The sequence below is a fragment of the Antechinus flavipes genome, chromosome 3 (assembly GCF_016432865.1).
Source record: "Antechinus flavipes isolate AdamAnt ecotype Samford, QLD, Australia chromosome 3, AdamAnt_v2, whole genome shotgun sequence".
Lineage (NCBI taxonomy): Eukaryota > Metazoa > Chordata > Mammalia > Dasyuromorphia > Dasyuridae > Antechinus > Antechinus flavipes.
In genome coordinates, this window is record NC_067400.1 from 216,254,582 (window position 1) to 216,277,625 (window position 23,044).

Genomic DNA, 23,044 nt, shown 5'->3' on the forward strand with positions numbered 1-23,044 from the left:
AAATTAGAATCATTTCTAATCATATGAAAAGGTGTTCTAAATCACTATTGATTAGAGAAATGTAAATTAAGACAACTATGAGATACCACTACACAACTCTCAGGTTGGCTAAGATGACAGGAAAAGATAATGATGAATGTTGGAGGGGATGAACTGGGACACTAATACATTGTTGATGGAATTGTGAATGGATCCAGCCATTCTGGAGAGCAATTTAGAATTATGCTCAAAAAGTTATCAAACTCTATATACCCTTTGATCCAGCGGTGTTTCTACTAGACTAATATCCCAAAGAGACCTTAAAGGAGGAAAAGAGACCCACATGTGCAAAAATATTTGTGACAGTCCTTTTTATTGTGGCAAGAAACTGGAAACTTGCCACTGTAAAAAGGGCTATCACAAACATTTTTGTAGATGATGGATGCCCATCAGTTGGAGAATGGATGAAAAACTTATGGTATATGGTCCAGGAGATCATTATACATGGTAACAAGATTACACAATGATCAATTCTGATGGACATGACTCTTCCCAACAATGAAATGATTGAAGCCAATTCCAGTGATCTTGTAATGAAGAAAGCCATAATTACCCAGAGAGAGGATTGTGGGAAATGAGTGTGGACCACAACATAGCATTTTCACTCTTTTTGTTGCATTTTGTTTTGTTTCTCATTTTTTCCTTTTTGATCTGATTTTTCTTGTGCAACAATATAATTCTATAAATATGTATGCATATAGTGGATTTATGTTTTAACAAGTTTAACATATATTAGATTGCTTGCCATCTAGGGGAAGGGGTGGGGAGAAGAAGGGGAAAATTTGGAACACAAGATTTTGCAAGAGTCAGTGTTGAAAAATTATCCATGCATATGTTTTGAAAATAAAAAGCTTAACAAAAAAAAAGTAGTTTATAGATTTAGCATACAAGAATATGTTTTTGAAGCTTTTTTTTTTCAGTTAAGTTTTGGTTGGACGCATCACATTTAGCAAAAAAAAAATAGAAATATTATGCTTTTCAGTGAGGAAAATCTGAGATGTGTAACATGAAACATATGCAACATGTATGTGAAATATATGTATTTATGTATGTACATAATGTGTATATATATTTAACATATACTACATACACATATGTCTATATGTATATTGTACAAGGCATCTGACTAAAAAAAAAAATCTTCATTCCCAATTGTCTTGATTCTTCTAAACATTGGTAAGATTTCATTTTGTTTATTTACCTAGTTACATTTGAAATAGTTTTTTTTTTCATTTGTTTTTAAAACTTTTCAATTCCAAATTTTCTTCTTTGTTCCCACAATCAGTCCCCATTAAGCAACTACATATGAAATTATGCAAAACATATCCATAAAAGTTATATTGTGAAAGGAAACATAAACCTCACACTCTAATTTTAAAAAATCTCAGGAAAAAAAAAAAGGAGAGAGAAAGATACACAGATATAGATAGATGATAGATAGATAGATATAAAGACAGAGAGAGATATAGAAACAGAGAGAGAGAGAGAGAGAGAGAGAGAGAGAGAGAGAGAGAGAGAGAACTTCAATCTATATTCAGACATAATCAGTTTCTTCTCTGGATATGTATTCGATTTTTTATCGTAAGCCCTTCAGAGTAATCATGGATTACTGTATGTATGAGAACAAAATTATTTACAATGGTCATCAGAGAACATTGCTATTACTTTGTATATAGTACATTTCACTTTGCTTGAGTTCATGGAAGACTATCCAGTTTTGCTTGTTTTGTTTTATTTTGCTTTTCTGAGAGCATCTTGTTCATCACCTCCCTCACAGAATAATAATATATCATGACAAATATATTATACAATTTATTCAGCCATTCTCCAACTGATAAACATCCCCTCAGTCTCCAATCCCTTGGCCTGAAAAGAGACCTGCTAGAAATATCCTTATACATATAGATTCCTTTCCTTTTTTTTTTTTTCCTGAGGCAATTGGGCTTGTGACTTGCCCAGAGTCACACAGCTAAGAAGTGTTAAGCATCTGAAATCAGATTTGAATGTAGGTCCTCCTGACTTCAGGGCTGGTGCTCTATTCACTGCACCACTTAACTCCCCCTTTTTCTTTTTTAAACATCTATTTTGATATTCATGCCCAGCAGTGGCATTGTTGTGTGAAAGGATATGCATGAATTTATGGATCCCTGAGCATAGATCACATCCCTTGATCATGTATCAATTGGGGCAAAAGTCTATGTTTTTATAAATTTGACTCAGTTCCAACTATGTTTGAGAAATAAGGCTCCATCAAAAAAAAAATCTGCCTCAACATTCTTTTTACAATTACTATTGCTAACTGTATTTCTTCCAATTTATTCTACTCTCTTTCTCTCTCCTTTCACCTTGTCCCTCCTCAAAGTGCTTTGCTACTGACCACTCTCTCCCCCATTATGTCCTCTCTTTTATCTCCCTTCCCGTTTACCATATCCCATTCACCTCATATTTTCCCACAGGGTAAAATTGATTTCTATAACCATGTTATTCATTCTTTGAGACAATTTTGATGAAAGTAAGGTTTACTCACTCACCCTCTCCCCTCTTTCTTCCCCTGAATTGTAAAAGATTTTTTTTTTTTGCCTTTTTTCTTTAGCAGATAATTTACACCATTTTACTTCTCCTGTTCCCTTTCTCCAAGTATGTTCCTCTCTCTCTAGGATTACTAGTTCCATTGCTTCCAGAATATCATATAACAAGCCCTCTGATCCTTTAATATAGAAGGTGCTAAATCTTATTTTATCATGACTGTACTTGAATTGTTCCTTTCTGAATGCTTGCCATATTTTCTCCCTGTCCTGGGAGTTCTGGAATTGGGCCATAATATTCCTGAGAGTTTTCATCTTGGGAACTTTTTCAGGAGATGATCACTGAATTCTATCCATTTCTATTGTACCCTCTGGTTCAGGAATATCAGGACACTTTTCCTTATAATTTCTTGAAAGATGATGTAAGATGTTCTTGATGTCTGATGTCCAGACTCTTTTTGATAATGACTTTATTGTAGACCAATAATTTTTCAATTATCTTTCCTGAATCTATTTTCCAAGTCAATTGCTTTTCCAATAAGATATTTTACTTTATTTCCTATTTTCTTCATTCTTTTAGTTTTGCTTTATTATGTATCTTTATTTCTCAAAAAATCACTAACTTCCATTTGCTCAATTCTAATTTTTTTTTTTTAATTTTTTTATTTAATAATTACATTATATTTACACTCATTTCTGTTCCGATTTTTTTTCCCCTCCCTCCCTCCACCCCCTCCCCTAGATGGCAAGCAGTCCTTTATATGTTGGATATGTTGCAGTATATCCTAGATACAATATATGTTTGCAGAACCGAACAGTTCTCTTGTTGCATAGGGAGAATTGGATTCAGAAGGTATAAATAATCCGGGAAGAGAAACAAAAATGCAGATAGTTCACATTCGTTTCCCAGTGTTCTTTCTTTGGGTGTAGCTGCTTTTGTCCGTCATTTATCAATTGAAACTCAGGTCTCTTTGTCAAAGAAATCCACTTCCATCAAAATATGTCCTCATACAATATCGTTGTCGAAGTGTATAATGATCTCCTGGTTCTGCTCATTTCACTTAGCATCAGTTCATGTAGGTCTCTCCAAGCCTCTCTGTATTCATCCTGCTGGTCATTTCTTACAGAACAATAATATTCCATAACATTCATATACCACAATTTACCCAGCCATTCTCCAATTGATGGGCATCCATTCATTTTCCAGTTTCTAGCCACTACAAACAGGGCTGCTACAAACATTTTGGCACATACAGGTCCCTTTCCCTTCTTTAGTATTTCTTTGGGATATAAGCCCAATAGAAACACTGCTGGATCAAAGGATATGCACATTTTGATAATTTTTTGGGCATAATTCCAGATTGCTCTCCAGAATGGTTGGATTCGTTCACAACTCCACCAACAATGCATTAGTGTCCCAGTTTTCCCGCATCCCCTCCAAAATTCATCATTATTTTTTCCTGTCATCTTAGCCAATCTGACAGGTGTGTAGTGGTATCTCAGAGTTGTCTTAATTTGCATTTCTCTGATCAATAATGATTTGGAACACTCTTTCATATGAGTGGTAATAGTTTCAATCTCATCCTCTGAAAATTGTCTGTTCATATCCTTTGACCATTTATCAATTGGAGAATGGCTTGATTTCTTATAAATTTGAGTCAGTTCTCTATATATTTTGGAAATGAGGCCTTTATCAGAACCTTTAACTGTGAAAATGTTTTCCCAGTTTGTTGCTTCCCTTCTAATCTTGTTTGCATTAGTTTTATTTGTACAAAGGCTTTTTAATTTGATGTAATCGAAATTTTCTATTCTGTGATCAGTAATGGTCTCTAGTTCATCTTTGGTCACAAATTTCTTTCTCCTCCACAAGTCTGAGAGATAAACTATTCTATGTTCCTCTAATTTATTTATAGTCTCGTTCTTTATGCCTAGGTCATAGACCCATTTTGATCTTATCTTGGTATATGGTGTTAAGTGTGGGTCCATGCCTAATTTCTGCCATACTAATTTCCAATTATCCCAGCAGTTTTTATCAAATAATGAATTCTTTTCCCAGAAGTTAGGGGCTTTGGGTTTGTCAAACACTAGATTGCTATAATTGACTATTCTGTCTTGTGAGCCTAGCCTTTTCCACTGATCCACTAATCTATTTCTTAGCCAATACCAAATGGTTTTGGTGACTGCTGCTTTATAATATAATTTTAGATCAGGTACAGCTAGGCCACCTTCATTTGATTTTTTTTTCATTAATTCCCTTGAGATTCTCGACTTTTTATTGTTCCATATGAATTTTGTTGTTATTTTTTCTAGATCAATAAAATATTTTCTTGGAAGTCTGATTGGTATAGCACTAAATAAATAGATTAGTTTAGGGAGTATTGTCATCTTTATTATGTTCGCTCGGCCGATCCAAGAGCACTTAATATTTTTCCAATTATTTAAGTCTGACTTTATTTGTGTGGAGACTTTTTTATAATATTGCTCATATAATTCCTGACTTTCCTTTGGTAGATAGATTCCCAAATATTTTATGGTATCAACAGTTATTCTGAATGGAATTTCTCTTTGTATCTCTTGCTGTTGGGTTTTGTTGGTGATGTATAAAAATGCTGAGGATTTATGGGGATTTATTTTGTAGCCAGCTACTTTGCTAAAATTATGAATTATTTCCAATAGCTTTTTGGTAGAATCTCTGGGGTTCTCTAGGTATACCATCATATCATCTGCAAAGAGTGATAGTTTGGTTTCCTCATTGCCTACTCTAATTCCTTTTATATCTTTCTCGACTCTTATTGCCGAGGCTAGTGTTTCTAATACGATATTAAATAATAATGGTGATAGTGGGCAACCTTGCTTCACTCCAGATCTTACTGGGAAAGGTTCCAGTTTTTCCCCATTGCATATGATGCTTACTGATGGTTTTAAATATATGCTCCTGACTATTTTAAGGAAAAGTCCATTTATTCCTATGCTCTCAAGTGTTTTTATTAGGAATGGATGTTGGATTTTATCAAATGCTTTTTCTGCATCTATTGAGATGATCATGTGGTTTTTGTTTGTTTGGTTATTGATATAGTCAATTATGTTAATAGTTTTCCTAATATTGAACCAGCCCTGCATTCCTGGTATAAATCCTACTTGGTCATAGTGTATTATCCTGGTGACAATTTTCTGTAATCTTTTTGCTAATATTTTATTTAAGATTTTAGCATCAATATTCATTAGGGAGATTGGTCTATAATTTTCTTTCTCTGTTTTCAGCCTACCTGGTTTAGGTATCAGTACCATATCTGTGTCATAAAAGGAGTTTGGTAGGACTCCTTCAATCCCTATTTTTTCAAATAGTTTATATAACATTGGAGTTAATTGTTCTTTAAATGTTTGGTAGAATTCACATGTAAATCCATCTGGTCCTGGGGATTTTTTCTTAGGGAGTTGATTGATAGTTTGTTCTATTTCTTTTTCTGAGATGGGACTGTTTAGGATATTTACTTCTTCCTCTGTTAGTTTGGGCAAGCTGTATTTTTGGAGGTATTTTTCTATTTCATTTAAGTTGTCGAATTTATTGGCATAAAGTTGGGCAAAGTAACTCCTAATTATTGCTCTAATTTCCTCTTCGTTAGTGGTGAGTTCTCCCTTTTCATTTTTAAGACTAACAATTTGATTTTCCTCTTTCCTTTTTTTAATCAGATTTACTAAGGGTTTGTCTATTTTGTTGGTTTTTTCATAGAACCAACTCTTAGTTTTATTAATCAATTCAATAGTTTTTTTACTTTCAATTTTATTGATCTCACCTTTTACTTTTAGAATTTCAAGTTTAGTGTTTGACTGGGGGTTTTTAATTTGTTCCTTTTCTAGCATTTTTAATTGCAAACCCAATTCATTGACCTTCTCTTTCTCTATTTTATACAAATAGGCCTCTAGAGATATGAAATTTCCCCTTATTACCGCTTTGGCTGCATCCCATACATTTTGGTATGATGTCTCATTATTATCGTTTTCTTGGGTGAAGTTATTAATTATGTCTATGATTTGCTGTTTTACCCAATCATTCTTTAGTATGAGATTATTTAGTTTCCAATTATTTTTTGGTCTACTTCCCCCTGCTTTTTTGTTGAATGTAATTTTCATTGCATCGTGGTCTGAAAAGGATGCATTTACTATTTCTGCCTTACTACATTTGAGTTTGAGGTTTTTATGTCCTAATATATGGTCAATTTTTGTATAGGTTCCATGAACTGCTGAAAAGAAAGTGTATTCCTTTCTGTCTCCATTACATTTTCTCCAGAGATCTATCATATCTAGCTTTTCTAGTATTCTGTTTACCTCTTTGACTTCTTTCTTATTTATTTTCTGGTTTGATTTATCTAATTCTGAGAGTGCAAGGTTAAGATCTCCCACTATTATAGTTTTACTGTCTATTTCTTCTTGCAGCTCTCTTAGTTTCTCTTTTAAGAATTTAGATGCTACCCCACTTGGTGCATATATGTTTAATATAGATAGTGCTTCATTATCCATGCTACCCTTTAGCAAGATATAGTGTCCTTCCTTATCTCTTTTAATTAGGTCAATTTTTGCTTTAGCTTGATCTGAGATCAGGATGGCTACCCCTGCTTTTTTGACTTCACCTGAAGCATAGTAGATTTTGCTCCAACCTTTTACCTTTAACCTGCATGTATCTCCCCGCTTCAGGTGTGTTTCCTGTAAACAACATATTGTAGGATTCTGGCTTTTAATCCATTCTGCTAACCGCTTTCTCTTTATGGGGGAGTTTACCCCGTTCACGTTTATGGTTAGAATGACCAATTCTGTATTACTTGCCATCTTGTTAACCCCGGTTTATGCTTTCCTCCCTTCTTTCCCCTTTCCCCCCCTTCCAAGTATTAAGCTTGTGAGCACCCCTTGCTTCTCACAGCCCTCCCTTTTTAGTATCCCTCCCCCCTCCTTAGAGTTCCTCCCCCTATCTTACCCCTTTCCCTCCAGTTCCCGTATTCCCTTCCCCTTAGCTTATTCCTTCCCTTTCCACTTTTCCCTTCTCACTTTTCAATGAGATGGGAGAAGTTTCACCATAGATTGAATATGTCTTAAGATTTTTCACTTAAAGCCAATTCTGAAGGCAGTAAGATACCCACTATATTCATCCCCCTCCATTCTTTCTCTCAGATATAATAGGTTTCCTATGCCTCTTCATGAGATGTACTACCCCCACTTTACCCTTTTTCTGGTACAATGTCCTTTCCACATCAATTTCTAGAACAAGGTATACATGTATTCTTTATACATCTATATAGTCAAAATATAGTTCCCAAGATTAATCTTTACCTTTTTAGATTTCTCTTGAGTTCTATATTTGTAGATCAAACTTTTTGTTAAGTTCTGGTTTTTTCATCAGAAATAGATGAAATTCGCTTACTTCGTTGAATGTCCATCTTCTTCCCTGGAAAAAGATGCTCATTCTCGCTGGGTAAGTTATTTTTGGTTGCATACCAAGTTCCTTAGCTTTTCGGAATATCATATTCCAGGCCCTTCGATCTTTTAATGTGGATGCTGCCAGATCCTGGGTGATCCTTATTGTGGCTCCTTGATACTTGAATTGGGTTTTTTCTAGCCGCTTGCAATATTTTTTCTTTCACCTGAGGGTTCTGGCATTTGGCCACTATATTCCTTGGTGTTTTGATTTTAGGATCCCTTTCAGTGGGTGATCGATGAATCCTTTCAATGTTTATTTTTTCCTCTGTTCCTATGACTTCTGGGCAGTTCTCTTTGATAATTTCCTGGAAGACAGTGTCCAGGCTCTTTTTTTCATCATGTTTTTCTGGGAGTCCAATGATTCTCAGATTGTCTCTCCTGGATCTGTTTTCCAGGTCTGTTGTCTCCCCAGAAGGTATTTCACATTTTTCTCCATTGTTTGATTTTTTTGGATTTGCTTGACTGATTCTTCTTGTCTCCTCGAGTCATTCAATTCCACTTGTTCAATTCTGATTTTCAGTGAAGTATTCTCTTCACTCACTTTTTTAAAATCTTTCTCTAATTGTCCAATTGAGTTCTTTTGTTCTGTGGAATTTTTTTCCATTTCGCCAATTTTGTTTTTTAGAGAGCTATTTTCTGTTTCCAGTTCACTAATCCTATTTTTCAAGGATTTTACTTCTTTATCCACTCTCTCTTTAACTTTCTCCAGACTCTTTTCCCATTTTTCTTCTAGCTCCCTTGTGAGAGCCTTTTTAATCACTTCTATGAGGTTCATCTGTGCTGAGGAACAGCCGATCTCCTCCTTTGGGGAATCACCTGGGGACTGCCTGTTTTTAGTCTCCTCAGGATTTAGAGTCTGCTCTCTATCTGTATAGAAGCTGTCAAGGGTTAAAGTCCTCTTCAGCTTCTTGCTCATTCTGTCTATTAATCAGAGATAAACTACCAAAGAAAAACAGAAAAAAACTGGAGTCTTTCTTTGGGGGAGGGGCTGGGTGTGTTATCGAGCTTCCTCTACAGACTGCAGGGTAGCAGTGAGGCACTAGCAGGACTGTGCTGCGCCTGCGCTCTGAGATCCCAGAGCGTGCTGAGTCACTGAGGGGGGGGGGGGGGGGGGGGGGGCCAGGTCCTGAGAGACTCCAGCTGTTTGCGGTTGTATTCTTCAGCCCCGGTGTTTTTAGCTTTTCTGCTGGGCTGTTGACTTGCTGCCGGAGGAAATTATCCAAACCTGTAGCGAAGCTCTCCCCGCAGAAACGGCTACGATCACTCTCCACCCCCTCTCCAGTCTGCTCCCGTGCTCTCACTGCTGCTGCCCGCCGCCTGCGCCCGATCTAAAACCGCCCCAGCCCTCCAGTAAAGACAGACCTTTCTTGGCGGATCTCAAGGATGGCTTCTCTTGGTAACTATTTGTGGGTTTTTTTCAGTCAAGCATTGATTCAGAGGCTTGTAATGAAGTGGATAGTGAGAGAAAGCGCGGAGCTTATGCAACTGTGAGCCTCCTCTCCGCCATCTTAACCGGAAGTCCCAATTCTAATTTTTAAGGGGTTATTTAACTCTTTGTTAAAGTAGGGCTCTGTTTCCAGGGTGGAGGGTTCATTGTCCAAAGCTTCAGGGATTTGAGGCAGCTGTTTTCAGAGATCCTTTTAGAGACTTGACTCTCATCATTCTTTTCTTCCCTAGAATTGTTATGAGTGTTCCCACCCCATTGTAGCTGTAAGGTGTGTGTTAAAGTATATGTTAAAGCAATAAAGTCCTACTATGTTGGCACTGCAACCCAGAGTAGGACCAGAGCCTGCACTGGTACTGAACTCCCCATCCTGTTGCCTTTTCTACTACCTTCCATATCCTCTTTGGTGTCTCTGGGCTGAAAGGTACAGAAATCATCAGTACTGCTGCTGATTCACAATTCTTGCTTTACTCTTTCTGGGACTAGGCTTAGGGCTATACTAGCATAGCCTGCACTGGAATTGCATGCTGGGCTCCCATCCTGGTTCCACAATCTTTTCTGCTGACCTTTCAAGTTGTCTTTGGTGTCTCTTGAGTGAGAGGTCTAGAAACCATCAATATTGATGCTGATTCAGAGATCCCTAGATCAGTTTCAGTTTTACTGGTATGGGGCAGGGGCCAGGGCTAGCCTGGGGCTGAGATCAGGGCTGCACTAGAATGACCTGCACTGGGATTGTGTACTGTATTCCCACTATGGTATCATAAATTTTTTTCTGCTAAGCTTCTGAACTGTATTTGGCTGAAAAATATTCTATTCCATCTTTTAAGGTGTTCTGATGCTCTAAAATTTGTTTAGAGTCCTTACTTAAAGGTATTTGGAATAGAGAGAGAGATTGGGCAAGTTCCTACTTTTACTCTGACAAAATTCCTACCTTTACTCTGCCATCTTAACTCATTGGTGTGATTTTAGACATTCAAATCAAAACTGGGGCAAGAGACTCTTTTTCCTATATTTTTGTATTCCAAACAAATATTTCTTTCTAAGAGGTAAGGCAAATGTGTACAAGAGAAGAGAAAAGAAAAATCTAATACAAATTTCAACATTTTATTTCTTTTGTTAAGTCTTATATCATGGAAAATCCTTAAATCTTTTCTCAAGCTTAAAAAATATTTCCAGCTGACCTACTCTAGCCTCATTTCCCCATAGTATCATTCCTTTGGTTTTTGAACTAATACTTGTAGACACTGTATTTCAAAAAAGAAGGGAAAAAAGCAATTTCCTGGACATTTTTGCCATAATGTTCTATAGTGAATCTCTGAATAAGAAAAAAAAAATTCTTATATCTTTAAACCAAATACATCCAAGAAAAAAAATGAATGAATGTTTAACAAGTTGAATAGATTAGACAACCATTTCAGAACATTAATGTGCTTACTTATTAATCATCATATGACAAGAATTAATAGGTATCTAGAGCATATGCACCATCATGGGCAGACATATATTTCTTAAAAGGCTGATTAGCTTTCACAGAGTGTGGCACACACACACACACACACACACACACACAGAATGACTTGGTTTAAAAAATAAAAATTAGTGTCAATTTATTACTTTTCTTCCATGTTAGATCACCAAGAAATGGGAAATTACCTTTGAGAGAAATTTAACTATCCAAACGATGTGTTCAAGTGCTATGCCCAGATTTAAGAGTGAAAAAATAAACTCCTAAATATGATTTTTATTTTCTTGGACATGGGCATCTTGGGCAACAGTTGTTGCAATTCAGATTTGAATAATTATTAAAAAGAATCTTAACCCTCTAATCTTCCACAAAGTCCTAAATTGGTATTTCAATGTATCATGTTGGTAATCCCATTATTTTGAAGAGTAGAGCATCAAAGTGAAAATTCTAGGGGAGAGGGGAATCTATCAGGCTGGAAAAATTTTAACTATATTTCTGGCCAAAAAAACTTTTTCAAGAAGTATGCTGTCCTGTCTAATTGCTGATCAACATGAGTGCTTTGAACTTCCCTGCTTCAACTCTGGGTCAGTCTAGCTCTCTTTAGGCAAACTGATGAACTCTCTACTCTTGGGTAATCATTATGTTAAAATTGAATTTAATGCAGACATTCAACTGACAACATCCACTTGTCTGAACTGTAGTTCAGAATTCCCAAACTCAAAAGACTCACCAAGCAACAGCATTCCATGTAACTGGAATTGCAAATGTGAAGACTATGCCTGTCTCTTAGGCCAATTATAGCACATAACTCATCATCAGGAATATGTTCTTGCACCCACCATATATCTTTCCATTGCTCTTTGAGTTACCTGAAATGTTTCTTCAGAGACTATGACATTTCAAGGTTCTCAGCCATCTAGTATTACTGGTAACTGTTTCTGTTAAATATATGGTTTATGACCTGGAAAAATTGTGAAATGGTTGAAAGCACTGCAAAATTTCCTCACCCCCAAACTTCCATTCTTTCTTCTATTTAATCATGGGTCCAATGCACCTGTATGTCCTATTGCAGATAAATGATACTGGTAAATGAACTCAAATGCTTTTCATCAAACTATATGTCATAGTCTGGATAATAAGAATTTTTTCATCCATTTTTTCTACTACATGGAAAGTCTTTTTCATTAATTATGAATCTTTTAAGAATCTTTTTTAAGAGTAGATCTCTTTGTCTCACCATGGCTAAAAGTGCCACTCACAGTATCAATCTCTCTACTGACTAGTATAGTAGCATCAATACTTTGAGTGCTCTATTTCTGACCTGAATTGATTTGTCCCTTTTTTCTAAAGCCTTATGACCCTTTACTCCTGGATTCTTAGGATATTAGTACCAGACTTGGTATGGACTTTTTAATTAACTTAACCCACTGTAACTCAGAACTCCTATGCTTAAGCAATCAGTGTTTCCAATAATAGAGTTTACAGGCATGCACCACCAAGCCCAGCAATTATAGGTTTTATTAGAGAGACCATTTAATGTCTTGAGGTTCAATTCAAACAAAGAAAAATTATTAACAAATAGGGAAATCTAGAGCATATTTCCCACCTACCAAAAATCATCTTTTCTCTATGGTTTCAAATATTCTTCATCACAGTTGCAAACATATGTAATGAATATATTTTTTATTTTACAACTTAGATAGAATTATAATTAGGAGTAATTCAGGAGATTTAACTTTGAGATTCTATTTACTATGGAAGTTTTCATGATCTTAACTTAGATATGAGAGACTGATTTAAAGCCATTTGGTAGTATTGAGTAATGTTTTATTAATACTTGTTCATTCTTAGGGGAGGAAGAACTGGAGGGAGTAATTCCAAAAAATAGTAAATGCATTGGATCTCACATTCTATGAAAATTTTGCTAATGTAGTGTGCCATAAAACTATTTTTTAAAAAAAATTACCAGTTCTCTTACATTTTTGTACCCACAATATGCATGAACATTAATGAATATTTTATAAAGAAGAAAAAGTTGACATACAGATTAAAATAACAGAAGTTACTGATGTCTTTTCAGTTGCCTTTGTGGGTATAATCATTTTCTATGGGTTTCCCCCATTATTGGACACTTTCACCTCCTCTCTCATATTTTGTAATATAGATTTCCAATTCGAATTCCAATATAGATTTCCTCATTGTTATTTCCTGACACTACACTGTGTGTAGATCTGTTTGTGCACTCAATATTTACATTTTTCTATAAATATATAAGCCTGGAAGCCTTCCTCTTAGTCTTTTTTCTTTTTAATATATCACACAATGAATCTTGTAGCAATCTCTGCTGCTCTGTCTGATTTCAAATCCAAGGAAAAGATGCCCTTAACAAGCTCATTATTTCTAATAGTATTGCTTAACTGACATCAGCCTCTTCTCTCCTCTGATCTGAGGTCTAGAGGTGGGGTACTAACTGCCTTCCAATGCCTTCCTTTAGAGAGAACAGAAACTGGACTTTCATTCTTCCATCCTATAATAAGATGTTCTCCCAGACTTCAACTCTACTTAACAAAATGCTCCTACACCCCTGCACTGAGTATCCCTGTTTTCCTCCATCCCCTAGCCCACTTTTCTTGCTTCCTTTTGTGTGTTGTCTTCTCCCATTAGATTGTGTTTTCCTTGGAGTCAAAGGCTATTTTTCTTTTTATTAATTGTATCCCCAAAACTTAGCAGAATATTTGGCAAATAAAAAGTCCTTAAGAAATGTTTATTAGATTGAACTGGATTGGACTGTGTCTTCAATTATTTCTTGGTTTCCAGATAAAGAGGAAAGCACAGAAAACACTTCTGGGGACAGTGAAGGGGGTACAGGAGACAAACTGCTGAACTGGAGTTTGTAAGACTTGAATTCAAATCCTCCCTCAGACATTCACTAGCTGTGTGACCTAGGATAAATTTTTTTTTAACTTTCATTTTTATCAGTTTCCTAATTGCAAAAATAAAGAGAATAATATTAGGTCTCCCCTCTTGGGTGTGTTGTTAAGAGCAAGTCAGATAATGTTTGTAATTGTTGAAAATCTTTAAGTATTCCATAAACACTAGTTATTATTATTCGTATTACTGTTACTATTAATGACCATTGGTATTATTGTCAGGAAGACCCCAGTTTAAATCCTTCCTCAGATGCTTGTTTTCTATATAACACTGGAAAAGTCACTTAAACTCTCTCACCCTCAGTTTCCTCATCCTCTAAGTTGGATCTTTCTCACTCTCATATATGAACTAATGACCCTAAAAATTGTAAAAGTCTTTTCTGACTCCTTGTCTCCCATATTGGTATAGGTAACTATGCTATGTACAAACATCCCTAACATAAGAATAACATTATGCAAAAATATTTTTTAAGTTTATTTTCATTTCCTCTTTTCTTATCAAATATTCCAATTGCATAGCTTTCCAAGTCCCATCATTGCAGATCTTGATTTATACATAATAATCTCCTCAAGACCATCTGTCCTACCTATAAAGGGGTGGAAGGATAAATATCTTCCCTCACCCAAGCAAAAATGGCAAACTACTTTTTTGGTAGTCAAACCTTCTGCTTCTAGATCAGCCTGAGTCAAAAACTTGACTTTTTGCTTTGAGCTTTTTTCATTAATATACATGACCAAATCTAAGATAAATGTTTCCAACTTTGGAGGTTAGGGATCAGAATCATCGCTTTTTTTATAGTTATCTTTTCTAATTGCTATGCTGGGATTATTTTATAATTGTATAATTGTTTAATTCCTCAGTCTATGCTGGTTTGCCAAAACTCAGGGATCTTGAAAAATGTGCAAAGGCTGAGATGTCAGCAAAATGTATGCCTACCAGTCCGACAAAATATTTCATACATTTTGTTTTGAGTGTCAAATCCCTTAGTGAGTATTATAGTTGTTACAAGTAACTGTTATTTTGTTAATATACTTATAAATCTTTTGTAACTACCATTTTTGTTGTAAAGAGGAAACAAATAGTTGCCCTCTATCTGTTATACATTGTACTTTCTATCCCTACATTTTGGGAAAACCTATCTACAATTAAGTTCTAAGTGATTCTTCCTAGTGTTTTAGGATAGGAGTATGAAGATCAAGGAAATTGGAGAGGAAAAGGAGCTTAATCCCTCTCTTTGCATATTAAGGTTCTCTTGGGAACCTCATTTTGGGAGAGGAAGAGAGAAAAGCATTCAAGTCTTCCTGGGCACAACGATGGTTTTAATTATATTCATTATACTAGGTTGGTTCCAGTTTTCATTTATTACCCCAGTTAAGAATGTAATTCTCATTAGTGAATGTATTGTATTCTAGTTCTAGTTGTTCTACTTGAGTTTATATTTAGGTTCTAGGTTTGCTATTCTCTCCCAATGCAAGTTTTTGATTTTGAGAACCTTTCACATATTTCACTTTAGTTCCCACACATAACATATTGGTTTCTATTTTTGTTTTTGTGTTCAGCTCTAATCCCTGATAAAATACACTCTACCTCTGTAACTCTAAATAATGAGAATTTCGGATGTTCTTTAAATCACCCTCAGTTTTTCCTGATTTCTCTTTGCCTGTAGTTTGAAACTTTTTCATCTTTGTTGTTCAGTTATTTTTTAGCCATTTTCAACTCTTTATTGCCCTATTTGGGGTTCTCTTGGCAAAAACATTAGAACAGTTTGCCACTTCCTTCTTCAGATCATTTTATAGATAAGAAAACTAAGGCAAACAATTTAAGTGACTTGCCCATAGTCACATTGCTAATTAATTCCTGAAGCCAGTTTTGAACACAGGTAGAAGAGTCTTCCTGACTTCCATCCTGGTACTCTATTCTCTGTATGACCTAGTTACTCTTTTTTTACCTTTGGACCCTTATATATTCTTGAATATTATTAAAGACTCAAAAGGATCTTTTGTTTATGCGGGATATATGTGTGTATCAATACTTACTACATTAGAAATTAAAATTTAGGAATATTAAAAATTAGTTTTTATACACTGATCCCCTGATAGGCTCTTGGTAATACCCAGGGATCTCTGTATCACATTCTGAGAACCTCTGATGTATGCATCACTTTGTTATTTTGGCCAAAGTTTACAGAATATGTCTTATAACAAAAGGGGAAGATTCCTGACGTAACCTGTTATCATAGTTCCTACAGTCAAGGTCAAGATTTTAACATCATTTTTCTATTGTACACATTCTTATTCTCTTTCCAGGACATTGCCAAAATTTAAATGATATGCTTTGAATTTTTATAACCATTCTCTAGTTGTCTCATAACTTATTCACTGCAATTTTTCATTGTTCATTTTTTAAAAATGTCTAACATTCCTTTATGAGAAAATAAAGATAAGTGAGTGAAACAAAATAAAATATGGGATGAGAGATCACATGTGTTAAAGATTGAGGTAATTTCATATATATATATATATATTCATAATTTAAAATAATTATTTTAGTATGTACATGTTTTTGGCATATTTATAATATGTGCAAACTTTCTGGCGGGTGAAACAGTAGAAAGAGAGCAATACTGTACAAAAAGACTTTGCCTCAACAAAAAGACACCTCCTTGCACACAAAAGAAAATGTTGTTGAAATAGCCCCTTTATTTTAAAAATATTATCATAGCAGTTACATTATGAGTTATATAGGCTTAGAAAACTAACCATCATGTTTTTCCATTTAATGGAAAGTGTTTTGCAAGTTCCAAACAATCTACATAAAAGTTGATTTCTGGAATACAATTCATGCCTACATTAAGGACTACACAGATTTTAATGTCAAGGTAGGGAAAGACACCTTAAGAAACAAAAAAGTCACAGTGTTTCTTAATAGAAACATTTGGCAAGTTCAGCATAATTCTTATAAAATTTGTAAAAAGTATTTTTCAGAATCAGGACAGGCTAGTGGAAGTTGTAGGAAACAAGAGAAGAGACAAAAGGACAGGTAAGAGCAGAGAAATCCTGGTTAGCAGATTTGAATCTTGTGGCATTGCCCAAGCAGGGTTGAGGACCCCATTTGGAAAAGCACTGTCTGGTCTGGAGGAGAGATATCCTCTCTTCATGGGATACCCAAGGGGCATTTGATTAAGGATACAAATGGGGAAACAGGGCCCTAGAGAATTCAATTATTTATCCAAGATCACACAGTGAATTGGTAAGCTCACTTGAATCATAGCTCCTAATTTTCTATAGAGCTGGTAGGTCTCTCATGTTTTAGAGCACCATCCCAGGGCCTGAGTAGCTACTGTAGGATACTGCAAGATCAAAGACAAAGACTTTTCCTAGGAAAAATGTGAATACTGGCATCCTCCTCCTCCTCCTCCTCCTCCTCCTCATCATCATCATCACCACCATCAGCATTATCATCATCAGAGATGAAATCTTCAAGGATTACACTCAAAACACCAATAGCTATCTTCTGTGCTGGTCCCTTTATTCTATGTGTGTCTGGGTGTCCTAGATCTCTGTGGTACCAGATAAGGTGGCGGTCATTGCAGAGGAAATAATTTGTTTTTCTACCCACTTCATCATCCATGTCCTCTCCTCTGGTAGCATTGAACCCACTCATAACAATATCACTTTTGAAGCTATAGCTCAGACTTTTGGAGAAAAATTTCACTCCCAGCATGATGTAGAAGAAGCTATAAGAGCCCTGGGGAGAACTAAGCTAGAGAAGTTGTTCAGGTGCCCTCCACTTATCCATCTTCATTATGGAACTGATTGTGAGATTGGAACCCCTTTTGATTCCCTTTGGATTCTGTGCAGAATAGCTACTTCTGAGGCATTCCAGAACTGCAGCAACCGATGGTCAAGATGATATCAGAACTATTCTGGAATGAAGGGATGCTATTCCATTTTCATGAGTTATACCTGACACTAGAGGACTTATTAGTGATTTCCATTCTTACAGAAGCATTGGTATTTAGACACCAATTTAGCATCAGCTACTATCCAGAAAGGAGAAGAAACTGCTACCATACTAAGCTGATATTGGACTTTGATGAGGAGGTAGAAATGGAGAAAGCCCAGGTTTACCTAACTACAATCTACTACACTTGGATCCCTGGTGTCATTTTTGCCCAATGCAGTGAAACAGATTAGGGAGGCTGTGTACAAACTAGCCCAGTTAGGTATTGCAACAATAACAAAAAAATTCATTGAAAAAAACAACACCTAGAACAGTAGAGAATTCATCAAATGGAAAAAGACATACAAAAGCTAACTGAAGAAAATCTTACATTGAAAACTAAAGTGGGGTAAATGGAAGTTACTGACTCTATGCGACAGTCCATTTTATCTGATGAAAAAAAAAGAAAAGAAAATGTAATTTAGAATCCATTGTTCAAGGCACTAGTTATATTTAAAAGAATTTATAGAATTTGAATAAAGCAAAATGAAACTTCTGGAACTATATTCTCAAGAAAAAAATACTGCAAGCTGCCAGACAAAAGCAATTCAAGTATTAAGGAGCAACAGTCAGGCTATTATATGGCAGTCATATAATAATGGATCAGAGGGCCTGGAATATCATACCTTGGAAGGCAAAGAACCTTAGGTTACAACCAAGACTTAACTATTCAGAGAAACTGAGCAGCATCTTTTGGGGGGAGAGAGGAGGAAATGGGTCTCCATTGAATATTGATTTTCAATCATTTCTGTTGAAAAAATCCCCTTTTGATACACTTTGGTTTCTGTGCAGGAGGAGAAACATATTATTTAATGGTTAAACTGTTTATATCCCTAGATGGGAAAATGATTATCTATAACTATTTGTTTTTGAGGCACAGGGGCAAAGGGCGTGGTTGTGAATGGACTCTGATAAGATGATATCAGAGAAAAAGACTTTAAAGTGTGGGGAAAGGATCTTACTGGCGGAAGAGGAAGGAAAGAAAGGACAAATTAGATCACATAAAGAAGCACAAAAGACCTATTACAATAGAGGGAAAAAAGAGAGGGGGATGAGCATTGTCTGAAGTTTAATCTCATCACTTACTGGCACACATGCAAAACTGATGTACGTAATAGTTCAGATAACTTTTCTGTGAAAGGAGACAAAGTGATTGTTGAAAATGGTGATATTAATTTCTAATTTGTACTGAACTTATATATTAAAATATTAGATGAAAATGAAACCAGATATCTTTTACAGCTATGACTAGGGAGAGAATTTCTAATCAAATAAACGATAAAGCATATCACAGAAAACAAATTAGATAATTTCAATTACAGAAAATTGCAAAGCTTTTGCAGTAACAAAATCAATGCAACCAGAATAACAAGAGAAACTGTTGTTAGGGGAAATGTGGGAAAATTTAGGAGAGAGAAAGCTTTGCTTCAAATATTTCTGATAAAGTTATTATGTCTAAATCACCTATCTATATTCCTACCCCGACCCCAGAAATATTGGCAACTAGAACAAATATATAAGATCAAAAGCAAAAAAAATGGCAAAAAAAGTTTTCAAGAGAATAATTTCAGGCTATTAACATTCATATGAAAGATTTTGACCAATTTATCAAAATAACATTGATTTCACTTCAAACCCAGAAAATTGGCAAGCCCAGAAATACATTTGGGGCTGTGAAAATACAGGTACAATGCAGTTGTGAGTTGGTCCAACTCTGTTCTCACTAAAAGAAGGTCCTACTAAAAGAAAAATTAATATGAAGATTTCATCATTACTATGATATAGAGTATTTCATCTACTGTCAGATATGATCAAGGTACTTTTGAGTTGCTGAAGTACTTTTTTCTTCTTTCATTTTTAATTTTTTTCTTTGTTTCATAAGGGATGGTTTGAAGAGGGAAGAGAATAGAGTAGGAAAAATTCAGGAATGAAAGTAATAAGTATCAGTAAAAATAAGATTTTAATTTTAATTTTAATAAGATTTTAAAAAGGGAGGGGAGAAGAATGCTCTCTTGAAAAACCTGGGCCCTGGAGGAGGCCCTATCAATCAGCCTACCAATTGGAGAACAAAGATGAGGAACGAAATTCAGGAACCTTATTCTGTAAACTTGCTGTTTGGGGAGTTTTTCCTATCTACTGCTCTGCTGTTTCCCAATCCTAGCAGCATCAGTGCTGATGAATAAATGGTGTCTGCTACTGTGAGGGGGAAAAAAAAAAACGTTTTTTTCCCTCTGGGGACAAATATTTATAATGCTTCATCAATATGAATCAATAAAGATAAGAATTCTGACACCAAACTCTTTATAGATTCATTTTTTAAAGTCTTATTTTAAAAATACATGGTCTTTTCCTGCTTAAGTTCAAAACAATGATTCCCTTTCTTGGTTAATTTCACAACAAAAGGCTCAGGTATTAAAGAAGTTATTTAAATAGATTCTGCATGTGATTTTTTAATAAAGACTAATAATGGAATTTTCATTTTGCTTTATTCATATTCTATAAATACCTTTAAATATAACTAGTGCCTTGAACAATGGATTCTAAATTACATTTCCCTTTTTTTTTTCATCAGATAAAATGAACTGCTGCCAACATTTGGTGTAGCAATTTTACTTCTCCATAGACTTTGAACACCTGAACAAAGTTTGTAACTTTGCTTAGGAGTGGTCTCATGTCTTACTGCTCATTTTTTGTTTATTTGCTTTTGATTCTGAAGAGAGGGAAGGAGAGGAGAAAATGATAGTAATTGGACAAAATTCCAGTTACCCATATAAAGAAGTGTTCAATGGAAATATTTAGGTTTTTAAAATTAGATCAGAATGGAGCCTGTTAAATGGATTAATCAACATTTATTCTGTGTTTATCTTCTATTTTCATTTTGTGATTTTTAGTTTTAATTTTTAAAATAGGAAAGTGGAAGAAAGAATAGGCTAGCCTAGAAGAAGTTGTCATTGATATATTATAAAAAAATAACATTTTGGAATGGAAATATTCGTCAACATCTTTTAGTCTATATCATTTTGCAAAAATAGAAATTGATGCCAGGACAAATGAAATGACTTGTTCAACATCACACACTTGAAGCAAGAAATAAATATGGTCTTATTCTAATAAAAATTATTTAATTAAATATTTAATGCATGCAAAATTATATTTAAATTTCTCATAAGTTGGATATTATAAGAAAAGAAGTCTCCATTATAGATTCATAGGTCTAGAGCTAGGAGGGGCCTCAGAGGTCATATGGCTGAATCACTTCATTTTTCAAATGTGTAAACTAAAGTCCAAAAAGATGAAATGGGTTGCTCAAGATCAAAGAGATAGACAGTGGCACAAGTAATATTGATAGGTAGATCTACTAATGGGCCTACTCTTTGAATTTATGAATGACCAATTGCATGAATTTTTTTCAAACTTCTCTTTCATTTCTCTTTGACAGGTTGACATTGCTGAATTTTCGTTCTTTATTGAAATTCTTTCTTTCATTTTGTTTTCCATGGCACATAGTATAGTGTAAAGAGAACTGGATTTGGAATCAGAGAACCTTAGTTTAAATTGTACCTTTGTGATTCAGACCAATACCAATAGATTTATGATGGAGAGAATACTTAAAGAATATTTGCATCCTTTTTACTCTGATTTTTCTTGTGCAGCATGATAAATGTGGAAATGTGTATGGAAGAATTGTGTGTTTAACATATAGTGAATTCCTTGCTGTCTATGGCATGGGATGCAGGAAGGGAGGGAGAAAAATTTGGAACACAAGGTTTTGCAAGGATTATTGTTGAAAACTATCTTTGAACATGAAAAGCTATTATTTAATAAATAAATAAATGAACAAATGAATGAATAAATTGTACCTCTAGTGCTTACTTCTTATATCAACTAAGTAACTTGGGCAAATAAGTTCCTTAACTTATCTCAGCTTCAGTAATTCACTAATTGAATTGAATGTCATATTATGTCTTGCTTAGTATCAGCCTGTTTCAGCATAGCCAAGGTTCTTAAGGAGTATAGGTGGACTCTTTTTTATTAATTTAGATCAAATTTGAACTGAGGCAACAGCTAATGATCTCCAACATAGCTATATTAACAGAATACCCTCTTTTTCACACAGAAATAAATAACTCAAAACATAAACATACAACTAAAAATTTGACAGTATGACAGATTCCAAACTAGCCTCTCAACTCCTACCTCTTTCCTCTTTAGTTTTACCATTATCGGCAGTTTGCCTTTCTCTACTGCATAAAATCCTTCAAGGCCTCCTTTTTATTTACTATAAAAAATACATATTCCTTAAACTGTCATGCAGCATCTGCTTCAATCTGTCCCAGTTTAACCTCAGCTCTCATACACTACAACTAAATTGGACTATTAGTTCTCTCAAAGTATTCATCACTACTTTTTTACATCAATACTTTTGTTTAAACTGTTCCCTATGCTTAATTGTCTCTATCAGAGTCATTAAAGTTCAGTGGCAAGACAAAAAAGTAAAATGACTGGCAATATCCCAGGTGTCAGTGGATGTCCTTTCCATCTTTATTGTCTGATGAAACTTCATAGCAACTCCATGGCCATTAGAAAGAAGTAGAGAGAGACTCAATAAATTTGTTTATTGTATAGTGAATGATTTAATAATGATAGTGATTTCAAATACAATCCATTAGTTGTAAAATAGTAAATTTTTGAGACTTATTTTCCAATGTTTTTTTTTATTCCCTAGAGAAAATCCATTTGTTTTATGTTCACAAATATTTAGACGATAATGATAAAAGTATTTAGTCTTATTAGTTCCTCAAATTAAAGAACAGGAAATTTTTTTTTCTCTTCAGGTTTTCCTACATCATTTTCTTATCAGGAGTTTCTATTGAGTTTAAAAAGTTAAAAAAAAAAAAAGGTAGTATAAGAGAAAAAAGGAAATTTGGAAAGGGAGTTCAAATTTATTTATTCTCTTTAAATAAAAAAAAGTTTTTAAAAGTCAACATAATTTGTGAAACATGATTTTATTTTTGCAAAATCACAAAAATAGAAAATTAGGAAAACAGCTTCAAGATTTTTGTAAAACCTCTCAATTGCCCAGTTCTCAGTTTTTTCCTAATAATAAGAATTAAAGATTCTTGTCCCATAAATTTAACATTTTTCAATCATTGTGGGATATTGGGAAAT